The sequence below is a fragment of the Ranitomeya imitator genome, chromosome 9, assembly GCF_032444005.1.
Source record: "Ranitomeya imitator isolate aRanImi1 chromosome 9, aRanImi1.pri, whole genome shotgun sequence".
NCBI classification, from domain to species: domain Eukaryota; kingdom Metazoa; phylum Chordata; class Amphibia; order Anura; family Dendrobatidae; genus Ranitomeya; species Ranitomeya imitator.
In genome coordinates this window covers 103,989,510-103,998,743 of record NC_091290.1, presented here as the reverse complement: position 1 = coordinate 103,998,743, position 9,234 = coordinate 103,989,510, and the positions used below count along the sequence as shown (strand labels likewise).

The window sequence follows — 9,234 nt, the reverse complement described above, 5'->3', positions numbered from 1 at the left end:
CTTTTGGGGTCAAATTTCTCCTGTTACCCTTGGGAAAATAAAAAATTGCAGGCTAAAAGATCATTTTTGAGAAAATAAATTTTTATTTTTATTTTCATGGCTCTGCGTTTTAAACTTTTGTGAAGCACTTGGGGGTTCAAAGTCCTCACCACACATCTAGATTAGTTCCTTTGGGGGTCTAGTTTCCAAAATGGGGTCATTTGTGGGGGATCTCCAATGTTTAGGCACACAGGGGCTCTCCAAACGTGACATGGTGTCAGCTAATAATTGGAGCTAATTTTCCATTTAAAAAGCCAAATGGCGTGCCTTCCCTTCCGAGCCCTGCTGTGCGCCCAAACAGTAGTTTACCCCCACATATGGGGTATCAGCGTACTCAGGACTAACTGGACAACAACATTTGGGGGCCAATTTCTCCTATTACCCTTGGCAAAATAGGAAATTCCAGGCTAAAAAAATCATTTTTGAGGAAAGAAAAATTATTTTTTATTTTCATGGCTCTGCGTTATAAACTTCTGTGAAGCACTTGGGGGTTTAAAGTGCTCACTAGGCATCTAGATAAGTTCCTTGGGGGGTCTAGTTTCCAAAATGGGGTCACTTGTGGGGGAGCTCCAATGTTTAGGCACACAGGGGCTCTCTAAACGCGACATGGTGTCCTCTAACGATGGAGATAATTTTTCATTCAAAAAGTCAAATGGCGCTCCTTCCCTTCCGAGCCTTACCATGTGCCCAAACAGTGGTTTACCCCCACATGTGAGGTATCGGTGTACTCAGGAGAAATTGCCCAACAAATTTTAGGATCCATTTTATCCTGTTGCCCTTGTGAAAATGAAAAAATTGAGGCGAAAAGAATTTTTTTGTGAAAAAAAAAGTACTTTTTCATTTTTACGGATCAATTTGTGAAGCACCTGGGGGTTCAAAGTGCTCACTATGCATCTAGATAAGTTCTATGGGGCGTCTAGTTTCCAAAATGGGGTCACTTGTGGGGGAGCTCCAATTTTTAGGCACACGGGGGCTCTCCAAACGTGACATGGTGTCCGCTAAAGAGTGGAGCCAATTTTTCATTCAAAAAGTCAAATGGCGCTCCTTCCCTTACAAGCCCTGCCGTGCGCCCAAAGAGTGGTTTACCTTCACATATGAGGTATCAGCGTACTGCAGTTTTTAGAATGGTGTCACTTTTGGGTATTTTCAGCCATATAGACCCCTCAAACTGACTTCAAATGTGAGGTGGTCCCTAAAAAAAATGGTTTTGTAAATTTCATTGTAAAAATGAGAAATCGCTGGTCAAATTTTAACCCTTATAACTTCCTAGCAAAAAAAATTTTGTTTTCAAAATTGTGCTGATGTAAAGTATACATGTGGGAAATGTTATTTATTAACTATTTTGTGTCACATAACTCTCTGGTTTAACAGAATAAAAATTCAAAATGTGAAAATTGCAAAATTTTCAAAAGTTTCGCCAAATTTCCGTTTTTATCACAAATAAACGCAGAATTTATTGACCTAAATTTACCACTAACATGAAGCCCAATATGTCACGAAAAAACAATCTCAGAACCGCTAGGATCCGTTGAAGCGTTCCTGAGTTATTACCTCATAAAGGGACACTGGTCAGAATTGCAAAAAATGGCAAGGTCTTTAAGGTCAAAATAGGCTGGGTCATGAAGGGGTTAATGGTTCCTAAGTGACTTTTGGTGCATTTTGTGAGCTACAAAGAAAAGTCTCAAAAACAGACTCAAAAGATGCCCGAAACAATTTTTAGAAAAACACCACCAAAAATGGTGGTGCTTTAAGTTTCATTAATCCTACTTCATAGGTATCTTTGGCCACAGAACTCACAGTGATCACTAGGGTTGAGTGAAACAGATCGGCACTTTTCAAAAGTCGCCGACTTTTTGCAAAGTCGGGTTTCGGGTTTCGTGATCCGACTCTGGGATCGGGTCGGCGGTCGGCGATCTCTACTGAAAAGTCGGGTTTCGTTTTATATATATATATATGTAATTCAGACACATCTAATATATAAAGCTGAATGTGTGTGTGTGTGTGTATGTCCGGGATTGGCATCTGCAATGAAATGAAAAGGTGTGAGTGCAAAATGAGGAGTGAGGAAAAATAGTGGCGTGATCAGAAAATGACAGATGTGAGGTTGAAATGACAAGTGTTAGGGGGGAAAGAGAGGAGTGAGGGAGAAAATGAGAGATGTGAGGGGGGAAAATGAAAGATGTGATTGGGAAAATGAGAGGCGTGATGGGAAAATAAGAGAAGTGAGGTGCTATAACCACAGATATTTACTATGCCCAGGCAACGCCGGGCTCTTCAGCTAGTCTAATATATAAAGCTGAATGTGTGTGTGTATGTGTGTGTGTGTGTGTGTGTGTGTGTGTGTGTGTGTGTGTGTGTATGTATGTATGTCCAGGATTGGCATCTGCACCGTCGCAGCTACAGCCACAAAATTTTGCACAGTCACACGTCTGGACCCCGAGAGCGTCATAGGCTATGTTGTGAGGTGAAATTTTAACCCCGCGCTTTTCAATTCACCAAACAATTTTTGCCCCTATCTACATAATGGGAAAAAATGAAAGGAAAAGTGTAGGAGGCAAATTGACAGCTGCCAGATGTGAACAAGGGGGACTTAAAGAATGAGAGCGATGGCGCCAAAGAGTATATACCGTACAGTTGCTAAGGTGGGGCCCCGACATGGGATACTCACCACACACGGGGATATGAACACACACAAAATGCGCCACACACTACCACGTGCTTGAACACATATTACCCTCAGCACACATTTCACCACAAATACACCAACCTCGCCACATAAAAGTCGAAACACAAATGTCGCCACTCAAAACTCGCCACTCGCAGAACTCGCCACATGCAAAAACTAGGCTCTTGCAAAACTCGCCACAAGTGCAAAACTCACCTCATGGAAAACTCACCACATGCAAAACTTGCACACGCGGAAAAATTGCCACATGCACAAAATTTGCAACACATGCAAAAGTTGCCTCGCACAAAACTTGCACATACTCAAAAGGCACCAGACATAAAACTCACCACGCGCAAAACTCGCCATGCACAAAACTTGCTGCACACAACTTGCTACACTAACCTGTCACATGCAACTCGACACACAAAAAGTTGCTACACGCATGTTGCCACACAAAACTCATCTCACAAAAGTCGCTATATGCATGTCGCCACACGCAACTCAACACACACAACTTGACAAATGAAACTCGCCCTAAAACACACACAAGTCTGGTATTATCCTTCAAAAATAAAAATCTGATTAATAAGCAGACAAACTACAACAAATGTACCATATAGGAAATACGGCAGCTGTCAGTCACATGACCTGTCTATTATGTGTATGTGTGAGCTAATATATACTGCCAGGGGGAGGGCTTCCTGTTGGCTGGGGATTTATCAGGCTGCCAATTTAGCTTACAAATACTGAGGTAAAAATACTGAGCAAATAACGTGTGAACGAGGTCTAATACAGGAGGAGATGACACACAGATATATACTGTATACAGGAGAGATGACACACAGCTATATACTATATAGAGGAGGAGATGACATACAGGTACATATATATACAGGAGGAGATGACATACAGGTATATACTATATACAGGAGGAGATGACACAGGTATATACCAAATACAGGAGCAGATGACCTACAGGTATGTACTATATACAGGAGGAGATGACATACAGATATATGCTATATATAGATGATGACATGCAGATATATACTATATACAGGAGGAGATGACACACAGATATATACTATATACAGGGGAGATGACACACAGGTATATACTATATACAGGAGGAGATGACATACAGGTATATACTATATATAGAAGGAGATGACATTCAGGTATATCTATATATAGGGGAGATGACACACAGCAGGTATATACTATATACAGGGGAGATGACATACAGATGTATACTATACTGTATATAAGGGAGATGACAAACATGTATATACTGAGGTGATGAGGTGAAAATGAGAGGTGTGAGGTGAAAATGAAAAGGTGTGAGTGCAAAATGAGAGGAGTAAGGAAAAATAGTGGAGTGATCAGAAAATGACAGATGTGAGGTTGAAATGACAAGTGTTAGGGGGGAATGAGAGGAGTGAGGGAGAAAATGAGAGGTGTGAGGGAGAAAATGAGAGACGTGAGGGGGAAAATGAAAGATGTGATAGGGAAAATGAGAGGCGTGATGGGAAAATAAGAGAAGTGATGTGCTATAACTAACCACAGATATTTACTATGCCCAGGCAACGCCGGGCTCTTCAGCTAGTATATATATATTTATATTAACTTCAGCGTGATATAGCAGAAAAGTCGGTAATTCAATTACCGGCTTTTCATTTCTCCTGCCAAAACCCGACATGATATGAGACATGGTTTACATACAGTAAACCATGTCATATCACCTTTTTTTTGCATATTCCACACTACTAATGTTAGTAGTGTGTATGTGCAAAATCTCAGTGCTCTAGCTCTTAAATTTAAGGGTTAAATCGTGGAAAAAATTGGCGTGGGCTCCCTCGCAATTTTCTCTGTGACTGAGGGCAGATATTAATAGCCTGGAGAGGGTCCACGGTTATTGGCCCCCCCCTGGCTAAAAACACCTGCCCCCAGCCACCCCAGAAAAGGCACATCTGTAAGATGCGCCTATTCTGGCACTTGGCCACTCTCTTCCCATTCCCGTGTAGCGGTGGGATATGGGGTAATGAAGGGTTAATGCCACCTTGCTATTGTAAGGTGACATTAAGCCAGATTAATAATGGAAAGGCGTCAATTATGACACCTATCCATTATTAATCCAATTGTATGAAAGAGTTATAAAAAAACACGAACACATTATTAAAAAGTATTTTAATGAAATAAACACACCGTTTGTTTTAATTTTTTATTGTACGCTCAATCCACTGGCTGAAGACCCTCATTCTGTAACAAATAAAAAATAATAAACCAACAATATCCATACCTTCCGTAGATCTGTAACATCCCACGTTGTAAATCCATCTGAAGGGGTTAAAATATTTTACAGCCAGGATCTCTGCTAATGCAGCGCTGCTCGTGACTCTAAACCCCAGCGAATGATGGTAATGTAGGTCAATGACCTGTAGTTACCTTCATTCACGGTGATGCGCCCCCTGCTGGATGTCCCTGGAGCGTGGGAAAAGTTCCCAGGCTCGAGGTCATATGAGGACATCCAGCAGGGGGCGCATCACCGCAAATGAAGGTATCTATAGGTCATTGACCTACATTACCTTCATTCACTGGGGTTTACAGCCACGAACACAGCTGCATTAGCAGAGCTCCTGGCTGTAAAATATTTTAACCCCTTTAGATGGATTTACAACGTGGGACGTTACAGATCTACGGAAGGTATGTATATTGTTGGTTTATTATTTTTTATTTGTTACAGAGCGAGGGTCTTCAGCCAGTGGATTGAGCGTACAATAAAATATTAAAACAACCTTTTTTTTTATTTCATTAAAATACTTTTTAATAATGTGTGTGTTTTTTTAACCATTAAATGCAAATGGATTAATAATGGATAGGTGTCAGAATTGACGCCTCTCCATTATTAATCTGGCTTAATGTCACCTTACAATAGCAAGGTGACATTAACCCTTCATTACCCCATATCCCACTGCTACACAGGAATGGGAAGAGAGTGGCCAAGTGCCAGAATAGGCACAAAACCGTGGACCCTCTATAGGCAATTAATATCTGCCCTCAGTCACTGGCTTTACTACTCTGGCGGAGAAAATTGCGCGGGAGCCCACGCCAATTTTTCCAGTGATTTAACCCTTAAATTGCTGAAAGCTATTAAATTTAAGGGTTAAAGGCAATTTAAGGGTTAAATCGCTGAAAAAATTGGCGTGGGCTCCTGCGCAATTTTCTCCGCCAGCGTAGTAAAGCCAGTGACTGAGGGCAGATATTAATAGCCTGGAGAGGGTCCACGGTTTTTGGCCCCCCCTGGCTAAAAACATCTGCCTCCTGCCACCCCAGAAAAGGCACATCTGGAAGATGCACCTATTCTGGCACTTGGCCACTCTCTTCCCATTCCTGTGTAGCGGTGGGATATGGGGTAATGAAGGGTTAATGTCACCTTGCTATTTCTTCTGACGAAGAAAATTGCACGGGAGCCCACGCCAATTTTTTCCGTGATTTAACCCTTAAATTTAAGAGCTAGAGCGCCGAAATTTTGCATATACACACTACTAACATTAGTAGTGTGGAATATGCAAAAAAAGGGGGATATGACATGGTTTACTGTATGTAAACCATGTCTCATATCATGTCGGGATTTGGCAGGAGAAATGAAAAGCCGGTAATTGAATTACCGGCTTTTCTGCTATATCGCCCTGAAGGAAATGTAAAAAAAAAAAAACCCATAGACTTACATTGGGTTTCGAGTTTCGGCCGATCCCCGACCCCGACTTTTCAATAGGATCGGCCGAATTCACTCGACCCGACGTTTGAGAAAGTTGGGTTTCGTGAAACCCGACTCGACCCTGAAAAACTAAAAGTCGCTCAACCCTAGTGATCACTCCATGTATGCTTGGAACATTGAAATCTTTTTTTGGCTTTTGGCATGTTGATTTTAAATTTCTCTTTTTATGTTAAACCTTGGGCACAGGAGAACACCGCGTCAGTGGAAAAATTTAAACATGTGTACGAAAAACTGCCCAGGTTCCTTGGCTGCAGTTTTGTGTTCTGAAAAGCACAATTGATCTCATGAATGATGGTGAAAGGCTCTAAAGCTGTAGTGCAAATCTACAATTAATACACAATGGTAAATTAATATCTCCTAAACTTTTATTCCACAAGTGTGCCAAGGGTTCCACGATATCTCAGCAAGGACAGTTTTAAATGTTGATAAAAAGTGACTAGTAAAAAGAGTGCTAGATCTGTTACTTGGAAAAAGAGCAAGAAAAAAATTAATTGCAAAACTTATACTGTTAGAAAGCTGTTCATCCAGAAGTCGCTAATAATTTTTCATTGTGTGGTAAAAGGTTTCATCCAAGAGATAATTCAAAGTTGTTGCAAATCAAAGTGCATGTCCCAGTACATCTGCCACAACAATGGTCTGTGGCCGCTAGACAAAAGCGGGAGAAGCACCACTTACCTGGTGCCACACTCACGGTGCTTCTTTTGATTAGCGGCATGATGAACATGGGATGCAGTGCCAGATCGGCTTATGGAATGTACATCCAAAAATCTAATCAGTCTGATTCTTGAAAACCGTTCCAGAGTTTGCATATCACTGTCATGGGAGTAGACAAGGAAACACGCAAATTAATCTACTCAGGTAATCAGTCAAAAAGCTGTAGGAACATATACGTAGTCGGCAGGATTTGAACCTGCGCGGGGAAACCCCAATGGATTTCAAGTCCATCGCCTTAACCACTCGGCCACAACTACTCAGACATTAACATTTGATGAGATTCACACACCTTTTCTTATAGCACCATGATCAAGATCAGTGATTATCCCTCTGGAAAATATCTCAGAAAATAGAAACAAAATTCTAGGTCCCAGTAAAAATGTAAAAATCTGATTTTGAGTCATCATCCATGGGAACCATGTACAGTTTAAGACTTTGACCTCTTCATAAGGTGGTTATTTAGTGGGTCCATTCCAAAAACATCCTGAAAATTACTCTGAAAATGCTGAAAACACTGAACAAATTCATTTCCATGTAAAGAAAGACTTGCTGTTCATATGATCGGGCTTTTGGCGTCTTTTAACCACATCAAGTTTCCAAAAATTCCAAGCGGTTAACTGAAATAAGCATATCTATCTTCTGGTATTTTTCATTTAGAAGTGCTCCATACTTATAATACAAATCAATGGCTAGGTTAGAAACACTCCTTAACCCCTTTCTGCCATTAGACGTACTATTCCGTCCATGTGGGGTGGGCTTTACTTCCCAAGGACGGAATAGTACGTCATAGGCGATCGGCCGCGCTCACGGGGGGAGCGCGGCCGATCGCGGCCGGGTGTCAGCTGCTTATCGCAGCTGACATCCGGCACTATGTGCCAGGAGCGGTCACGGACCGCCCCCGGCACATTAACCCCCGGCAAACCGCGATCAAACATGATCGCGATGTGCCGGCGGTGCAGGGAAGCATTGCGCAGGGAGGGGGCTCCCTGCGGGCTTCCCTGAGACCCCCGCAGCAACGCAATGTGATCGCGTTGCTCCAGGGGTCTCCGTACCTCCCTCCTGCAGCAAGTCCCGGATCCAAGATGGCCGCGGATCCGGGTCCTGCAAGGAGGGAGGTGACTTACCAAGTGCCTACTCAGAGCAGGCACTTGGTAACGCTGCAGCGCTGTTTGACAGATCGGTGATCTGTCAGAGTGCTGTGCAAACTGGCAGATCACCGATCTGTATTGTCCTTCCCTGGGACAAAGTAAAAAAGTAAAAAACATTTTTTACAAGTGTGTAAAAAAAAAAAAAAAAAAAAAAAAAAATCCTAAATAATGAAAAAAAAAAAAAATATTATTCCCATAAATACATTTCTTTATCTAAATAAAAAAAACAAAACAATAAAAGTACACATATTTAGTATTGCCGCGTCCGTAACGACCTGACCTATAAAACTGGCCCACTAGTTAACCCCTTCAGTAAACACCGTAAGAAAAAAAAAAAAAAAACGAGGCAAAAAACAATGCTTTATTGTCATACCGCCAAACAAAAAGTGGAATAACACGCGATCAAAAATACAGATATAAATAACCATAGTACCGCTGAAAGCGTCATCTTGTCCCGCAAAAAACGAGCCACCATACAGCAACATCAGCAAAAAATAAAAAAGTTATAGTCCTCAGAATAAAGCGATGCAAAAATAATTATTTTTTCTATAAAATAGTTTTTATCGTATAAAAGCGCCAAAACATAAAAAAATGATATAAATGAGGTATCTCTGTAATCGTACTGACCCGAAGAATAAAACTGCTTTATCAATTTTACCAAACGCGGAACGGTATAAACGCCTCCCCCAAAAGAAATTCATGAATAGCTTGTTTTTGCTAATTCTGCCTCACAAAAATCAGAATAAAAAGCGATCAAAAAATGTCACGTGCCCGAAAGTGTTACCAATAAAAACGTCAACTCGTCCCGCAAAAAACAAGACCTCACATGACTCTGTGGACTCAAATATGGAAAAATTATAGCTCTCAAAATGTGGTAACGCAAAAAA

At 41.3% G+C, this 9,234-nt stretch overlaps 1 non-coding gene across 1 annotated transcript; it reads right to left on the bottom strand.

Moving 5' to 3' along the window:
* Positions 1 to 7,374: 7,374 nt before the first annotated feature.
* Positions 7,375 to 7,456, bottom strand: TRNAS-UGA (transfer RNA serine (anticodon UGA)). Its single transcript has one exon. It is a non-coding gene; the product is annotated as a tRNA-Ser (tRNA).
* Between the last annotated feature and the right edge of the window lie 1,778 nt (positions 7,457 to 9,234).